General features: G+C 42.7%; 1 protein-coding gene across 2 annotated transcripts in view; it reads right to left on the reverse strand.

Moving 5' to 3' along the window:
- The window catches only part of LIMA1 (LIM domain and actin binding 1), a 77,878-nt gene extending 66,702 nt beyond the window's left edge, over nucleotides 1-11,176 (reverse strand). Inside the window, exon 1 of one of the 2 annotated variants that reach the window (XM_060764030.2) lies at nucleotides 11,077-11,176. The gene's annotated coding sequence lies outside the window, so the exon portion shown is untranslated. The remainder of the gene's footprint in view (nucleotides 1-11,076) is intronic. The other variant, XM_060764025.2, reaches the window with a different exon arrangement.
- Between the last annotated feature and the right edge of the window lie 7,929 nt (nucleotides 11,177-19,105).

Consider the following 19,105-nt stretch of genomic DNA (forward strand, 5'->3'; position numbering starts at 1 on the left):
GCTTCCAATGCTGGGACATGAGAGAAGCCTCCCACAGGATGGTAACATATCTGGGCGTCCCCTGGACAACATCTCCGCATACGGCCAATTTTCTCATACCAGAAGCAACTTGCAGTTTCTCAAGTCGCTCCTGACATGAAAACAGAGTAGCGACAATCCAAGTAGAAATAGTTGCTGCATTGATCCTAGAGAATGTCAAATCCATGCTTGTGCTTGTTCTCTATAGCAGTTTTTAGGTTGTGAGTTATAAACACTGGTAGAATCAATAACCAGGATGACCACAGTTCCTTCTGCTCTTTGCTTCAGAAGAATCATTTTGTCATATTTTTATATTCTAGCAAGACATCCTCCCCCCCCCCAAAAAAAAAAACCCATGGGGGTACATTCTGAACTTTCCATGGAAACAGGAAACCATGGGTAATAGCAACCGTACTGAAATGAATATTTCCACCAAAAGTTACCATAGAGTCAAGCTGGAGGAGCTAGACAATTTCTAGAGAGATATCTTCAGTAGATAAACATGCTCCCAATATTTCTAAGATGCTGGAACCCCTTACAAGTGCTTACAAAGTACACTGCTAATCTCTGAAAGAGATAACGAAACCTTGCCATCTAACATGAGATTGTCACGTAGCCTCACTTTAGTTACCCATTCCTGGATAAGGGGGAGATTTTCACTGAACACTACAAGAATGCTCCAGAATGACTGCAGATGAAATGGGTAAAGGTGGCCACTTACAACCACGTCTGCCCAACATTCAACACTTAAAGTAGTGTGCTACTTCTTACATACAATTTCCTTATGTAACATCTGCAAAGTTCACTGCATTGGAACTTTTCCCTGTCAAATTTGTACCATTCTGCACAACCATCTGTTCACCTTGTTCACTTCTTCTGCCAGGTTACTTTCGCTTCTGGCTTCTTTGCAATCCAATTCTCTTCCTATTTTTCTCTGGGAAAGATCATATACATTTGGGTCGGGCAAGGGATTCTGTAGGTTCTCCAGCCAGCAGAAGCCATTGACTTCAGTATTGGATTCTACTATGCATATTTTCCTGATTCAGCTGTGGATGGGGCAGTTGAACTGGACAGTGTAACTAGGTTACTGACTGCTAGATTTGTAACTTGCTTTAGTTGTCTTCAAAACGTTTTCAAAAGTTCAGCTGGTCCAAAAAGGTACAGTCAGATTGTTGAACAGAGTTCATTAATTAGACACAGCCCTTAATAGATTATAGATTGGCTACTCATCTGTTTTTGGGTACAACATAAGTACTGGTGTTTCAGTTATTGGTATTTAAGCTCCCATGTTTCCTACCTGGCCCTTCAACCTTTGGGAAAGACCCTTCTTTCTGTCCCTCCATTCTCAGAGACATACTTTATGGAAACAAAAAGAAGGGTCTTCTTGGTGGCAGCTTCTAGGCCAGTGGTTCTCAACCTGTACATCTACAGGTGTTTTGGGCCTACAACTCCCAGAAATCCCAACCAATTTACTAGCTGTTAGTATTTCTGGAGTTGAAGGCCAAAACATCTGGGGACCCACAGGTTGAGAACCACTGCTCTTGGATTTTGAATTTATTTCTTGGGGAGTTCCAACTGCCCACGTCTATGCTTTCCTTTTTCTGGCAAAGTTTATAATTATATGAATCTTTGACTATAAGGCAAAAAGGGGGCTGTTTCATTACTGAATGCTATATTTTTTTACTGATGTGCATTTAAAATTATTATTATTATTATTTATAATTTTTAGCTGCCTGAAGTCCCAGTCCAAGGAGAAAGGAAACATATAAATCAAATAATATTACCTGAAAAAATATTAGATTTGTATTAAGGAGGCTGTGAAAAGAAATGGCTCATCTTAAAAAATCTGATGTAAGCCACAATGAGCTGAAGAACCAAGAAAGTGAGGAGGCAAAACATTCGATGGTGATGAAATAAGATAGCTATGCCATTGTTCTATAACCTTTGATCAGTCATTGTGTTGTAACATGGTAGACAAGAACTCAGGTGCCAAGAAACATATGAAAGCAGAACTCTTCCTCAAGTATTTACTTAAAACAAGCATTCATATGTGAATATACTCCAAATAATGTATTTTAATTTATTCATTTTCCATTCTTCTCCCAATATGGAGTGCACATCAACAAATAATAATGGGCACAACTTATTACCTTTTCACCTTTGGCCAAAATAGAGTTTTCTCAGCATGTAATTTCCTTACCCCTCGTGTAACTATTTTTAGGAATCATTTGCTTCTCTGTTGTATTAATGTATCAAGCCACAGTAAGATACTACTAAAGAACAACCATTTCCCCAAAAATATGTACCTCTGGAGCCTCTTTATATTAGTTTTAACTATAAAGGGAAGTAGCTGGCGGCTTCCATGTTAGTGACATGGACTATCTGCTCCATGTTTTGGTCTGAATTTTAAGGAATAGTCCAATGTGTTGAACCTGATAGGTTTAATGGCTTGAACAGTTCTTTTAAAGTTTGGACCAAAATCAGGAGCAAATTTACCATTGCACTGACATGATAAGCCACCAACAATCAATCACTACAGGTTCACAAATAAGTAAATTCAAGTGCGGTTTCTCTTAGCAGAGTGTTGCTCTTTGAATCTTTCTATCTATCTGAGTCCCCGGTGGTGCAGCAGGTTAAACTGCTGAGCTGCTGAACTTGCTGACTGAAAGGTCAACAGTTCAAATTCAAGGAGCAGGGTGAGCTCTCGCTGTTTGCCCCAGCTTCTCCCAACCTAGCAGTTTGAAAACATGCAAATGTGAGTAGATCAATAGGTACTGCTCGGGTGGGAAGGTAACGGTGCTCCATGCAGTCATGTTGGCCACATGACCTTGGAGGCATCTACAGACAATGCCGGCTCTTCAGCTTAGAAATGGAGATGAGTACCACCCCCCAGAGTCAGACATGACTAAATTTAATGTCAGGGGAAACCTTTACTATATCTATCTATCTATTTTATCTAATCTAATGTATTTCTGGATTGTCTTCCAGCTCACAAGAGCTTCAGAGGCAATGAGCAAATAAAAACCAATTACAACAATACAAAAATAATAACATTTTTAAATACACATTAAAATACTTTTGTAAAATCCCTAAAAGAAGATTCCAAACAATCGTAAAACCTGGCTTTACAACAGTTAAAACAGCAATCTGAAACACTGGATGCCATGCAGTAGAGCACAAGTGGAAGCTTAAAAGAGATGGGGCCTGCATTAACATCCTTGTGCAAGGAGTTCCACAGTCAAACTCGAATGTATATACAATACCACTGTCTTTTTGCTTTCCTTACCACAAAAGGATTTCCCCTTCCTCGGGCTCTTTCTCGCTACACAATGATAGTGCTAGGATTCCACTTTAACTGCCATGGTTCCTGTCCAATCAGCGAATAATAGTTTTGTGAGTGGTATTTAAAATGCTCAGCCACCGAGTTTTAGTGCCTTCCCAAACCACAAATTTGTAAAGAATCCAAGAAAGAAAGAAAAACATGTAACCCTGTGGTACGTCAGAATGGTCAGCTGAGCATCTAACTCTAAAAAAAGACAGGCCACTGGGTGCCTAGTTATTCCAATGTTATGACGTTCACCACTTTGTCTATTATTTGCAAATTATCTAAAAGACCTGAGAAAAGAAAGTCAACATTCTGAATTGGCCTTTACAAAAACATGGCAATACGCACGCATGCAGACGCACACATCACTACATCAGCACACTGAGTGTATCTGACAAAACTGGCTACTGCCCAATGTTTTTTTTCCTGATCCACAACAACCTCTTTGAATGAGAATGTAGACTTTGCAGAATGTAGAAGTTTAATAACTGTGTTGTGTGAAGTGCAAATTTATAAATTTCTACAATATCATCACATCCAGAAAGAATGGGGACGATGTGAAGACACAAAACAAAGCAGAAAACTTTCAAGTTAATCAAAATAGAGTAACAGACACTTGCTTTTAGGACTTGGCAGGACAGCTGATAAGGGACTGAATTGGGAGGCTCACATTCAAATACAAGGAGGTCATTTAACACCCTATATAAAGGGTTTCTTGTTTCCAAGGCTAACGTTTGTGGACATCTGCAATAGCACAATCACCTGCTTTTGCTGCCGACGGGCTCCGACTCTTTGCTGGCCAGCTCCCATGCTCAGTGCCAGGGTACCCACGAGGAAGGCGCTCCTCATTAAGCATCTCCACAATAGTCAAGCTGAGCCTTTCCTTCAGAAGCTCCCTTTGCAGGCCCAGTTTCTTGGATAGTTACAGAAAAACTGTCATAATTAACCCCTGCACACTTCCAGTCCGGGAAGAACTAAACTAAAGAGGAGAAAGCAACAACCTCATTCTGTAGCTCAGGCACTGTTATAATTTCTTCACATATTACTATGTATTTGTTGAACTATAGGGTAGTGTTATATGTCTGCCTGTTCAGCCTGTGAATGTGTCTGAAGTTTATGTTGATGTTCATGATGGAAATGAAGTTCATGTTGGGGGTGATGTTCATGTTCATGTTGATGTTCATGCTGGGAATGGGGATGGTGTTCCTGATGATGGGCCTGGGGATGAGGGTTTGCTCAGGCCTGAGTTAAGTTCAGAAGAGAGGCCTGAGCAAGGCCACATTCCTGAGAGAGACCTTTCATCGCTTTTCTCAGAACAACTGTCTGAAAATGATGCTGAGATTGATTTGCCAGGTGCAGGGGTTAATGAGGGAGAGGATACTTAAACCTTGGACAGAAAGCAAAGTTTTAGTAAACAGAGACAGAACTTTCAGAGACTGAGGGGATCAGTTCATCTACAGCAAAAGAAAGATAACAACCGTTATCTGGTGGGAAAGTCAAGAACAATGCTTTCCTTTCAGTTTTGGGTTCTGGAAAGGTTTTATAATGATTCATGGGAGACAGCTGCCTCAGTCGAGTTAATGTTGTTATTTTATTATGGTCTTGCTTTCAAGTGCTCTGGGTTTCATGTACCAAGTTCTTGCCCAGCTTAAATTTTGCCTATGGGATTTTCCTGCAGTTTTGTTTTATGTTTTCAAGTGCCTTGGTTCATAGATTTCTATGTACTAATGGGCCTGGTTTCCTTTTGAAGCTTATGGACTATCTTGGATTTTGGACTTTTACTATTTTGCTATATTTATATTTTGCTATATTCTACAATAAACCGCTTGCTGGTTTTACCAAGCTGGTGTGGTGTATAAGGGCAGATGTTTTCCTGTTCTGGTGTATGGCAGGTGATTTTTTAAGGGATATTGCCCCTCTCTGTCACAAACCCCTTATTCACAGGCTGACTTCATTTCCACAGCATGCAAGTCACCCGCTTCACAAGCAGCCAGTTTTATCCTCTGTGCCATTCTTGCTTCTCTCCTGAAAAATGTGGCAACGCTTGGGAAAGCCATTTTCTCCCTTGTATAACTCCTAGAATTCCCCAATCAGAAGTTATAGGGAACTGCAATCTCCAAATCTTTCCAAGTGCCTGTGGGCCTACTTCTCAGTCTATATAACCAGTGCATGCTCAGTGCCACGAAAAGAACAAAACAAAATTCAAAACTGTCCAAGCCAGGCAGAGAATCCTGGAAGGGCGCATGCCCTTGAAGCCAATCCTGTGCATGCACCCTTCCAAATGTTCCCAAGTGCCTGTGCAATGCATCTTAATATGTTCAGTCTGCAAGCAAGTAAGCCATGGCAGAGGGGAGAGAGCCAGAGGTATGCAGTGACCAGTCTTTTTCTGGCAGATATCCCTGACTCACTGCTGAGAGAGAGTTTTGTGTTTGCTATTGCACAAGTGCGCAGCAGGTAGGGTTTGTTCTAGAAGAGAGCCCTAACAAGCTGCTGCATAGTGATCCCAGACTTCAGAGTGAAGCAGCAACAAGCTGGTAGATTGTTTTTTGTCCTAATTTCTTCTAAAATTAAAGATCTAGCAGCAGTAGAGTGGCTCTGGGAGTGTGAAGGGAGGCTCTCATCCTTTTAGGAAACTTTTCTCAAAAACCCCAGTGTGCTTGGGTAATAAGCTACTGCTATGTACAATAATAATAATAATAATAATAATAATAATAATAATAATAATAGTCTTTGGGTGGCCTTGGGTAGCTTGCTGGTTCTCTGAGTAGCCTAAACTACTGCAAAACTACTGGTGTTAAGACTCTAAACAAGAGATAAAAAATACATAACATGCCCCAGGTCCTTGGGTTCACAATCTATCCATTCTACCTACACTGCCAAAGTTTTTCACAGCCCAAACATCCTCAAAAATTCAAGGACAGTTATTCTTACCAAGAATGGAACGTATTAACAAACTGACTTCCTTACACTGCAATATTCATGACTGGTGGCACGATGAATTAAACCCTTGTGCCAGCAGGACTGCTGACTGAAAGGTCGGCGGTTCAAATCTGGGGAGCAGGGTGAGCTCCTGTCTGCCAGCTCCAGCTTCTCATCTGGGGACATGAGAGATGCCTCCCACAGGATGGTAAAACATCCGGGCATCCCCTGGGCAACATCCTTGCAGACAGCCAATTCTCTCACACCAGAAGCAACTTGCAGGTTCTCAAGTCGCTCCTGACACACACAAAAATGGCTGGGCAAAAAGAAGAAAGAAGAGGCAGCGTGATATTGAACAATGACTGTTAATGTTATACTAAAACTGGCATGAACCCAGATGTTACATCAGAAGCTTCAACCTAGTCACCTATGTTAAAACCCACAACATTCCTGACTCACAACGTGTTAATTAGAGTACATGCAAAACTTCAGGCCAGATATAACATTCAAATGCACAGAGGAGCGCTCATAGACACAACAACACAGAAGGCAAAATGCTTGTGGCACAGTAAAGGAGATGACACGTGCCCAGAATATGGACATCTGCTCCAACTACTCCTCTTGGTACAGAAAATACACATTCTACAATTTCAACATTCATTTTTCTCAGCCCACTGAGAAAAGGTTTGTTGTTTTTTGTTTTTTTTGGTATGTGTGTCAGCAGCGATTTGAGAAGCTTCTGGTGTGAGAGAATTGGCCATCTGCAAGGACGCTGCCCAGGGAATGTCCAGATGTTTGATGTTTTACCATCCTTGTGGGAGGCTTCTCTCATGTCCCTGCATGAGAAGCTGGAGCTGACAGATGGGAGCTCACCCACTCCCAGATTTGAACTGCCGACCTTTTGGTCAGCAGTCCTGCCGGCACAAGGGCTTAACCCATTGCACCGCCAGTCATGAATACTGCAGTGTAAGGAAGTCAGTTTGTTAATGTGTTCCACCCTTGATAAGACGGATGGAAGTTAGTTCAACGTTCCCTTCATCAACCTGCTACCTTTTAAATCATGCAGGGGGTGGGTGTTGTGAGCGAATGAGCAGTGCACCTTGCCCTTAGCTATTTGCAGGAGGTCTGTTCAATATTACCCTGAATGCCAGCAAACCAGAGGGCCATGAATATAATGTTACTTCTGACATTACAGTAGTCCTTTGGTGGCGCAAAAAACCTCAGTAAAATAAGTTAATTTTTAAGATACATATTATTTAGAGAGAAGTTTCTTAACCCTCCCATATAAATGCAGAGACATGGGTATCCGCGTAGTACAATTACCAGTGACGAACTATAGAGACAGGTTCCTGGACTCTGGCCAATCATAACGAAGTTTCTGTTTCCAAGTGAGAGTAAAATACCCAGCTTTGATGCTCAGGAAGATCTCCATTCTGGGCATGAGCAGTCACCCCCCTCACCTGCACTATGGACCCAAGGGAAATTTCCAAGGCTCAGGTACAGAGGTGAGTCAAGGACAGTAGTGAACAGGAAGACATTTTGGACAAACCTGGCTTAATCTTTACTTCACCACCACACCCACACACTTTATTGAGTTACAGGTGCCGTGGGCAAGTTTACAATATATAATTTAAGTAAGTTTTCCCCCACGGGCGGAAATAACACCCTAACCTGGAAATACCCAGGTAAATGTAGAGTGAACCACTTCCACTCCATCTTCATTACAAAGAAGGTGTGGTGTAATCTTTACGTAGGAAATTGGTCATCAGAATAAATCCCAGGTAGTTTTTAATGGTGATGCAACTAGCACTCATATTATCACCTGGATCTTGATTAATTTGCTTTCTTGCAGATCCTGCCACCAAACAGAACTAAACTGGAAGCAGTTCACAGCAATTGCTTCTATCACCTTCTGTAAAGAGCTATCATTTACACAGCAAGAAGAACAGTAAGAACTGTATTGTCAAAGGCTTTCATGGCTGGAATCACTGGTTTGCTGTGAGTTTTCCAGGCTGTATGGCCATGTTCCAGAAGCATCTTTCAAATGTATTAATAGGGAAGACTGAAAAAATACTGTATGTATTTCCACTAGTGACTGACTTTAGATTGTGACTGTCCAAAAATTATATATATATATATATATATATTCCACAGATATATAAGCCTCACTTGCCTCACAACCTCTGAGGATGCCTATCATAGATGTGGGTGAAATTTCAGGAGAGAATGCTTCTGGGACATGGCCATACAGCCCAGAAAACTCAAAGCAACACAGTAAGAGCTGTCTGACCACAGAACATTCTGCCTCGCAAGTGATGGAGTCGCCTTCTCTATATTTCTGAGAAGATGCTGAATAGCCATCTGTCAGGCTGTTTTCCTGCATGGCAAGGGTTGGACCGGATGGCCCTTGGGGTCTCTTCCAACTCTATGATTCTGTGTATATGCTGGATCACCAGGCCAACAAAGATGAAGACCTTGGACTACACCAACTCTACAAAAGAAATAGCAGTAATTCTACAGACTGCTAAAAATATTTTTGAAATGGGTACCAGAGCAAATCAAGCCTGAGCTCTCCACAGAAACCAAGATGGGTAAACTGAGACTGTCATACTTTGGACACATTGTGAGAAGACAAGACTTGTTAGGGTAGATGGTAGCAGGAAAGGAGGAAGCTCGTATTACAGGTGGATGGAGTCTATCAAGGACATCACAGCCTTAATTCTGCAGGACCCGAGTAGCGTGGACATCTTCCCATTTACAAGTTAAAAGTCGGCTTGACAGCAACTAACAACAACATAACAAAGCACCTGATGAACCAACCTGGATGCAGCATATTATTTGAAAACACTGAAATGCTGGACCACTCTAACACCAGCCATGTCAGACTACACAGAGAAACCACTGAAATCCACAAGCATGTGGACAACTTCAACAGAAAGGAGAAAACCATGAAAATGAACAAAATCTGGCTACCAGTATTTAAAAACTCAAAAATCAGGACAGTAAAGAGGAACACTCAAAAAGCAGGGGAATTCCAGGCAAGAAATGATGAAGGCCAGCCAACACCTCCCAACAAATGATTCCACCAGCCAGGCTTTGAAGGTGTAAGGCCATTAAATGCTAATCAGTGTGGTCAACTGCAACATTCACACTTGCCTCCAACAGACAAGAGTTCTTTCTCCCACTCTGGTCATTATTCCACAAGCTGGAATGTGTCCAGAGGAGGGTGAATAAAACGATCAAGGGCCTGGAGAACAAGCCCTATGAAGAGCGGCTTAAAGAGCTGGGCATGTTTAGCCTGAAGAAGAGAAGGCTGAGAGGAGATATGATAGCCATGGATAAATATGTGAGAGCTGAGGAAGTCACAGGGAGGAGGGAGCAAGCTTGTTTTCTGCTGTCCTGAAGACTAGGACACAATGGAGCAATGGCTTCACGCTACAAGAGAGGAGATTCCATCTGAACATTAGGAAGAACTTCCTGATTGTGAGAGCCATTCAGCAGTGGAACTCTCTGCCTCGGGGTGTGGTGGAGGCTCCTTCTTTGGAAGCTTTTAAACAGAGGCTGGATGGCCATCTGTCAGGGGTGCTTTGAATGCAATATTCCTGCTTCGTGGCAGGGGGTTGGACTGGATGGCCCATGAGGTCTCTTCCAACTCTTTGATTCTATGATTCTATATAAATCCCAATTGCCTAGTTTCCAATAGACCTCACAACCTTGGAGGACACCTGTCATAGATGCAGGCGAAGCATCAGGAGAGAATGCTTCTGGACATGGCCATGTTGTTGTTCATTTGTTCAGTCGTCTTCGTGACCTCATGGACCAGCCCACGCCAGAGCTCCCTGTAGGCCATCACCACCCCCAGCTCCTTCAAGGTCAGTCCAGTCACTTCAAGGATACCACCCATCCATCTTGCCCTTGGTTGGCCCCTCTTCCTTTTACCTTCCACTTTCCCCAGCATCATTGTCTTCTCTAGGCTGAAGACATGGCCATACAGTCTGGAAAACTCACAGCAACCCAGTGATTCTGGCCACGAAAGCCTTCAACAATGCAATAACAACATATTCTGGAGGGCTACTTAAACAGAGCCTTCTTGCATTTTAGGAAGAGCAAACAACCAACTGCACCCAGCATCCCCTCTCCCACACTCAAAAGTCCAAAAAATGCAAGACATTTAGTGAACCTAAATAAACACATTCCAGTGGTTTCAGCTCCTGGCCTGAAATTGTTGCCCCTGATGGAAGGCAGAGTTTGAGGAGGAGGAAAGGGCCTACCTATCCCTTTGTATTACCCCCAATCCCTTGAGAACAGACATGAAAGCCTCTCCTGAAACTCCATCAAGGCTCCCTCAACACTGATCAGTACTGTGATTAGTATACTTGACTGTGGGAAAAAGCCACCAACTCAACCCAAACCTCCCAAGACCACAAGACCCCAATGGACTCTCCCAATGGAGAATGACACAGGCATCCTGACATCATCATATTGATGATTGATCACGTGGCACTTGCCATGTCTCACTGTATCAACTGTCCCAGTTTATATATATATATATACTTAAGTCTTTTTCGGTTTGCTCTCCTCTCGCCTTGGAGGCAAGGCTTACTTTATGGGACAGGAGATGGCATTTTGGGAATCCGCTTGCTATGATATTTTGGGAAAGGGGAGAGGAGAAAGGTCAAGGCTCCCTCGCTGCCCACCGAGGGGAGTCAGGGGAGGGCAGCCCCCAAAGGCAGCTCTCTGGAGCAGGATCGGAGCTCCTCGGCTAACCACTGGTAACGGAAGACGCCGCCGAGCCGCCTGCCAGCCCCACCTACCTCTCCGGACCTCCAGGCGGCCTCTCCCCGCCGTACCTGCCGTACCTGCTGGGGCCCCGCGCACCTGTTGCTTTCGCTTCGGCTGCTGTCGCACCTTGGAGCGCCGAGCGGACAAGCCACGCCCACCGCTGGAATCCGATCCGCCTCAGCTACGCCCCCTTCCCGCTTGCCTGCCCCTTGCATTGCGCATGCGCCCCCGCCTCTGCCTGTGGCACGGCCTGTTGCCGGGAGCGCGCCTCTCGCGCAGGGGTTCCCAACCGTTGGTCCGGCAGGTGTTTCGGACTCCATCTCCCAGAATTCCAGGCCGTTGACCAACCTGGCTGGGGCTTCTGGGAGTTGGAGTACAAAACACCTGCAGCACCAACGGTTGGAACTACTGCTTCTTGCCGAAGGACCTGGACTGTGGGGAGCCTAACGACTGAGCCTAATGCTCAGGCATTAGAGCAGCATTCTCTAGTTCTTTGCAAAGTTAGAGAATATATATATATATATATATATATATATATATATATTTATATTGCTGGCATGCCATATGCCAGCAAATATGGAAATGGCCTTCAGACTGGAAAAAAATCAATTTATATCCCCATACCAAAAAAGGGAAATGCGAAAGACTGCTCAAACTTCCGTACAGTGGCCCTTATTTCTCATGTCAGTAAGGTAATGCTCAAGATCCTGCAAGGAAGACTCCAGCAATACATGGAGCAAGAGTTGCCAGATGTTCAAGCTGGGTTTAGAAAAGGCAGAGGAACGAGAGACCAGATTGCCAATATCCGCTGGATAATGGAGAAAGGCAGGGAGTTTCAGAAAAACATCTATCTCTGTTGCATTGACTATTCCAAAGCCTTTGACTGTGTTGATCATAATAAACTGTGGCAAGTTCTTGGTGGGATGGGCATCCCAAGGCACCTTGTCTCTCTCCTGAGGAATCTGTACAAGGACCAAGTAGCAACAGTCAGAACTGACCATGGAACAACAGACTGGTTCAAGATTGGGAAAGGCATACAGCAGGGTTGTATACTTTCACCCAACCTATTCAACTTGTATGCAGAGCACAGCATGCGATGTGCGGGGCTTGAGGAATGCAAGGCTGGGGTGAAAATTGCTGGAAGAAACATTAACAACCTTAGATATACAGACGACACCACTCTGATGGCCGAAAGCGAGGAGGAGCTGAGGAGCCTTCTAATGAAGGTGAAAGAAGAAAGCGCAAAAGCCGGGTTGCAGCTAAACATAAAAAAAAACCCAGGATTATGGCAACAAGAATGATTGACAACTGGGAAATAGAGGGAGAAAATGTGGAGGCCGTGACAGACTTTGTATTTCTAGGTGCAAAGATTACTGCAGACGCAGACTGTGACCAGGAAATCAGAAGACGCTCACTTCTTGGGAGGAGAGCAATGAGCAATCTTGATAAAATAGTGAAGAGTGGAGACATCACACTGGCAACAAAGATCTGCATAGTAATAGCAATGGCATTCCCCGTAGTCAGGCCTGTAGCCAGGATTTTGTTTCGGGGGGGGGGGGGGGCTGAGTCTGAGTGAAAGAGGGTCTAGCCTAGCAAACCTTTTGTATCGTTACCCCAATACCCCCATGCATATGGGATATATTGAGCATGGTGATCAGATCATGATAGGAATAAACACAACAGTTTAAATAATGTACCAGTAAGGCCTCGCGGACCACCATGAAAATTTCGGGGGGGGGGGGCTGAAGCCCCCCAACCCCCACCCCCACCCCCGGCTACATGCCTGCCCGTTGTCACCTACGAATGTGAGAGCTGGACCATAGGGAAGGCTGAGCGAAGGAAGATAGATGCTTTTGAACTGTGGTGTTCGAGGAAAGTGCTGAGAGTGCCTTGGACTGCAAGAAGATCCAGCCAGTCCATACTTCAGGAAATAAAGCTGAGTGCTCACTGGAGGGAAGGATAGTAGAGGCCAAGATGAAGTACTTTGGCCACATCATGAGAAGAAAGGAAAGCTTAGAGAAGACAATGATGCTGGGGGAAATGGAAGGAAAATGGAAGAGGGGCCGACCAAGGGCAAGATGGATGGATGGGATCCTTGAAGTGACTTGAAGGAGCTGGGGGTGGTGACGACCGACAGGGAGCTCTTGCATGGACTGGTTTTCAGAGAGTTAATAGAAGCAAATGTGGTCTCTGGCACCCTGGGGGCCCTTCCAGACAGGCCCTATATCCCAGGATCTAATCCCAGGTTTTCTGCTTTATACTGAATTATATGAGTCTGCACTGCCAGATAATCTGGGATAAGCAGAAAACCTGGGATCAGATCCTGGGATATAGGGCCTGTCTGGAAGGACATTACAGATAGCTTAAGAATCAGTGCCATTAAGCATCTATGCCATGGAACTGGCCCAGTAGGGAAAGTGATCTCAGGTTTAACAGAGACCTAGTTCAAGATCTGGGTATCGTTGAACTGGTTCAAACTGTGATTTATATGTTGGTGGGAAACTCAAAGAACCCCAGTAGTCACATTGAATTTCAAATGATGACATTGCTAAAAAAAAAAAAAAAAAAAAGACTAAACGAGAACTTAAAGAGAAACTCAGTGGAACAAGGTGTTTCCAGTATCCTTGCAAGATATTTTAAAAAACAACCCAGAAGATCAGTTAGAAGATATATGGCAGGTCACCAAGTTCAAAACATCACTATTACAATTCAACGGTGCACAGGCAAATTCAACAGCTGAGCATGCAAAACGTGGCGGCAAAAGTGCGCTTGGTGGGGACGAGGGACAGGGCATTCTCGGCGGTGGCCCCCGCCTATGGAACTCGCTCCCCTGTGAAATTAGGTCAACGACTTCCCTCCTTTCCTTCAGAAAAAAGTTGAAGACGTGGCTATGTGACCAGGCATTCAGATAGCAGGTTGACAATAAAAATGATGACAATGCTATGGAAAACAGACTATGGACAGGTTTTTGATCAAGTTGTTGATTGTAGAACTCGGACTTGACATGCCAACTAATTCAATTTTGTACTATTTTATATGTTTTTAATTTAATGTTAATGTTTTACGGATTATGTAACTGTTGTTTTATCTGCTGTATATGTGGGCATCGAATTGTTGCCATCTGTAAACCACCCTGAGTCCCCCTTCGGAGGTAGAGAAGGACGAGGTAGAAATATTTTAAAAAAATAAATAAAAGTGAATGGTTTTCATGTCAATGCCAATGGGTCAATTAATTTGTTCTCCATTTTCGCCTAGGCTTTAAAAGATATTAAAACTGCTGAGCTCCATCCCCCCAAAATGTTCAGGACTTTAAAAGTTAAGCCCAAAATCTGGGCCATTGATATGGAAACCACCACTGGGGATCTACGCATGATCTGTGAATCTCATGTTGTCCACTGTTGTTATGACAGAATCAGTTACAGTTTTTCAATCAGATTTGGTGGATAATTTCTGTAATTCCAGCCCAATAACATGGACAACAAGCTTATGGACACAACCATTCTTCCAAGCTAGGCAGGGAGCAGCGTAAAACTAGGTGTGTCTTGAGTGTGATAAATATACCCTTTAAATGGGGTGATAATTAAATGAAAAGTTGTCTTCAAGTCATCTCCATTTTATGATGACCCTAAGGAGAACCTATAAGGGTTTTCCTGCCAAGATTTGTTCAGAGGCTGAAAGAGTCACCCGGTGAGTTTCCATGGCTAAGTAGGAATTCAAACCCTGATCTCCAGAGTCATAAGCTTACACTCAAACCAAGACACCACTCTGGCTCTTGAAAAGTTAATTGCTAAGTGTCAAGCTCACAGAAGGGAAACTAGAACAGACAAGTTTGCCAAGATAGGGCAGCCATTCATTGCTTTTGTAAAAAACAGATCTGATATTCCATGACAACCCAGGTTTATCCATAAACATTGGAATGATTTGTTGCTACATATTTGTGCCCTTACTTTTTGGGAAATGGAGATTTGGGATTATTCACTGGAAAAGAAGAAACAAATATATTTTTATGTTGCTGGAAACCTGATTCTATCTTTAAAAGATTTTCTTTTTAATATAAACTGTTTTGTCCCATAGTGAAACAGTCAGATTTATTTTTGTTCTTTGTGCTTTTTGTCTTTGTATTCCAAGACAACTGGTAAAAATAGTAAAAATAAAGCATGCCTACTGCTAGTACTGATTCAGATTTAAGGTTGATTTGAGTGTGTTACGTGAGAGGACATGCTATCTCTCTTATCAACCTGGTCCATCTCTGAGGTCATTCAAAGGGGCCCCGTTGGTTCTTCTCGGTGGCGCGATGAGGTCTGTTTGGCAAAGACTCAGAACAGTTTCGAGTCTAATACTTCCCTCTCGCTGGGATTCCAAGCAGCTGATGTCAGGTATGCAGCATTGTTGCCTTGCTTCTGGCATCTACTTAAAATCTTTAGTTACAAACAAGGCACAGTTGTATCCTTTTGATAGTTTAAATATTTTCTTCTTGATAGTTGTATGTTTTAATTGTTCATATGCCTCTGAAGGCTTTTTTCTCAAACCAACAATAGTGTCTAGATACAAAGTCAGTAAATAAATTAATAAATATCTAGTTGAGACCTGAGGATACAGAATGCTAGACTTGATAGGGCTTTGGTCTATCCTTATGCTCCTATCCCAAAAAGGCGAGCAACAAACTCTGCTTCTATAGTGAGAAAATATTTCCTAAACACTGCCTTTAATCTTGTCGCAAGGCTGTTTTGCAGACTCTGAGCCTTCCAAATTATTTGAACTGCCCTTTTGCTTGCCAAAACAATCTCTATGTGTGTGTGTGTGAACTGCTTCTCCCAGAAACCTTTGGGACCAACTATTAACATTTTAAACAGGGTGCATGGGATCCTGATTGACTGCAAGTTTTTTAATGTTTCAAATCCAGAACTGGACTTTGAACCCTTCCAGTTTTGTTTTGTTTTGTTTCATTTTTTGGCTGTCTGTATGATTTCAACAGAATCCTGAGGGCCAAAAACTAGCCTTTGCATCCACTGCAGCCCTCAATTTGCTGAGTTGATTAAGTTATGTATATTCAAGAACTGCACCTGAGAGGATAACTAGAACCGTAAGATTATTTAATATAGTAAGAATCTTGTTAAAATCATAATTTAGTTGCTGGGAAAAGGCAGCTCTCCAACTGCATGGGAAGAGAATGCTACAAAAAGTCTGAGGTGTTGGCCATTTTCATTCCGTATTCTATGATAAATACAGTGCAATGATCCATCCAAAGTTAGATGCTTCCTTGTTTATCTACACAGATTTTCCTTGTACTAAGAAAGATGTTGTTGGTTCCCTCTATTCTTCTCACACATTTATGCTATGGTGAAACATGGACATATACTTCAGTGGCAGAATACATTATTTCGTTTAAGGTGTCAATCGATTCCTGATATCTTCAGGGAATGTTGAAAAAGACCTCTGGCTGGGACCAGCCAGTGTGAAAACTATAGTGAACTAAATCAAGAGAGAGTACAGTTAGTCATAAAGCAGTTCCCTATGTTCTTAACAGAACTAAATATGCAATGACTGTACAAATTGAAGTCTAGCATAATATAAGCAGTAAGCAAAGAAGCTGAGAATGAACTTTCTCATACTAGAGAGAGAGGATTACTCATAGTCACGTTAATCCTGGAAGGCATGACCATGGATTATGAGAGCATTGAGAGGATTAAACGGACAAAATTTGCCTATAGAAATTATACATTTTGAGGCATCAAGAGAGAAGAGAGTGAAAGATGAACAGTTCAATTACTGTAACTGTGCCACTGTGCAAGTCCTCAAGTGATGCTTGGACTCAGTAACATATTGTGGGCCAGTCAGCTGAGCCAGTTTAGGTACACTGGTTCCTATGTTCAGGGCCTCTTTTGTGCCACAGAGTTATAGCACTGTGATTCTACTTTGACTGTCATGATTGCATTTTCTGTAATCCTGGGAATTGTACTTTGATGGGGCACTAGAACTCGCTGGCTGATAACTCTAAATACTGCTTGCTAAACTGCAAATCAAAGGATGTCATCATGTGGAACAATGGCAGTTAAAGTGGAATCATAGCGCTATAACCCTATATACCAGGTATGGGCAAACTTCCTACTGGCTGTTAGGAATTATGGGAGTTGAAGTCCAAAACACCTGGAGAGTCAAAGTTTGCCCATGCCTGCTATATACTGTGAAAGGGCCTCTGGAGACATGTTCAATAATCCTTCTGAAATAACAAATTTTTAGTATAGAGAGCCTTTGATATCTACTGGGCTTTGGTTCCAAGACTCTCATAAATACCAGAATGCATGGATACTCAAGACCCAAAATGTGCTCCTTAAGCAAGGTTTGCTTTTTGGATTCTTCTATTTTTCATAGATGCAGTGAGAATTTTTAAGCTGTCGAGAGTTGAATCTGTATATGCAGAATCCATAGATACGGAAGGCCACCCATATGGTGGTACACTGAATATACAGAGTGCCAAGTTTGTTTTCTTTATTGTTGGAGGCACAAATGACTTCAGCAGGACAGAATACCTTCTCCCAAACTTTTTCTCATATATAAATACACTTGTTTTTGGACTCCAATAGCATAGCCATTCACAGCCTCTAGACTGGAATACAGCAATGCAGCTTATGTAGGACTTTTACTGAGACAGATCCACAAACTGCAGCTAGAGCAGAAAGCAACTATCCAGTTGTTGCTGGATGTCGCTAAACCTGCTCTCCATCTGCAGGTGACACCTTTGCGGAAGGCTCTGAGCCTGAGTGCTTATTGGCTACCAGTCCAGTTTAAATGTTTGGGCAGCACTGCAAAAAGCCCTAAACAACATGGAAGCAGGTTACCAGCTGACACACTTTCCATCCTGCTATCTGATCGCTGGGCTCTCCTGAGGAGGAGGCAACCCTGATGTCAATTTGGGACCAGCTTGAACTTCACCAAATATATAGAGCATTTCAGAGATTGGGATAATGTGCGTAACCTCAGAGGTTGTTGGACTGTATCTCCCAGGAGCTCAACGATATTTGGAGGACCCCTCCATTTATATTTCTGCTGTTTCATCTCCCATTTTTCAGAGTGCCCTTCCAGTAGAGCTTTGGTGCGTTCCTATTCTTCACTTCTTCAACTCTTTCTTGAAGACCTTTCTTTTAAAATAAGCATTTACTGACTTTTACACAGCAATCATTGTGATATCAAAGTATTTTTTATCTTTATTATGAAGTTATGTGAAAAACAGATTATTTTAGAACAAATAGCTCGAAAACTGTATCTCTCGATAAGATATTGCCTAGATTTCAAGATTCTTGGGGATGGACTTTCTTTCAGTCCATTCTCATTGTAGGGAAGTTTAGTAAAGTCAAGAGAGACTGCCTTCTTGGTGGCTGCTCCCATGTTATGGAACACCTTCCTTCATAAGGCAAAGTTGCCCTGCTCTCCTTTCATTCTACTGCTGAACAAATATCCTCTTTGTTTACTGGCCACAGCAGGACATCTTTCAACTTGGATGTGCAGCATTTTTATTGACATTATTACACTTTAAACAACTTTTTACATTGTTATACATTAATGGTTTTAATACAAATGTATTCAATACAAATGTTTGTTTTCTTAAAATTTTCTATTATCCTTTATTATGCATTTTTTTGTGTCAGGAGCAACTTAAGAAACTGCAAGTCACTACTGGTGTGAGAGAATTGGTCGTCCGCAAAGATATTGCCCAGGGGATGCCTGGATGTTTGATGTTTTACCATCACTGCGTGAGGCTTTTCTCTGTCAGCTCCATTATGGGGAGCTGGAGCTGACAGATGGAGCTCATCCGTGCTCTCCCCGGATTTGAACCTCCCATTTGTCAGTCTTCAGTCCTGCGGCACAAGGGTTTAACCAACAGGACTGAAGACTGCGCCACTGGGGACTCCCGTCTTTATTATGCTATTTTTTAAAGCTTAAGTTACAAACCATTTTGGTTCTCGTATAGGTAGAAAGGCTGTAAATTATTTATTTATTTATTTCCAACATTTCTACCCCACCCTTCTCAACCCCCCAGGGGGGACTCAGTGTGGCTCACAC

Source organism: Anolis sagrei, chromosome 2 (assembly GCF_037176765.1).
Source record: "Anolis sagrei isolate rAnoSag1 chromosome 2, rAnoSag1.mat, whole genome shotgun sequence".
NCBI lineage: Eukaryota > Metazoa > Chordata > Lepidosauria > Squamata > Dactyloidae > Anolis > Anolis sagrei.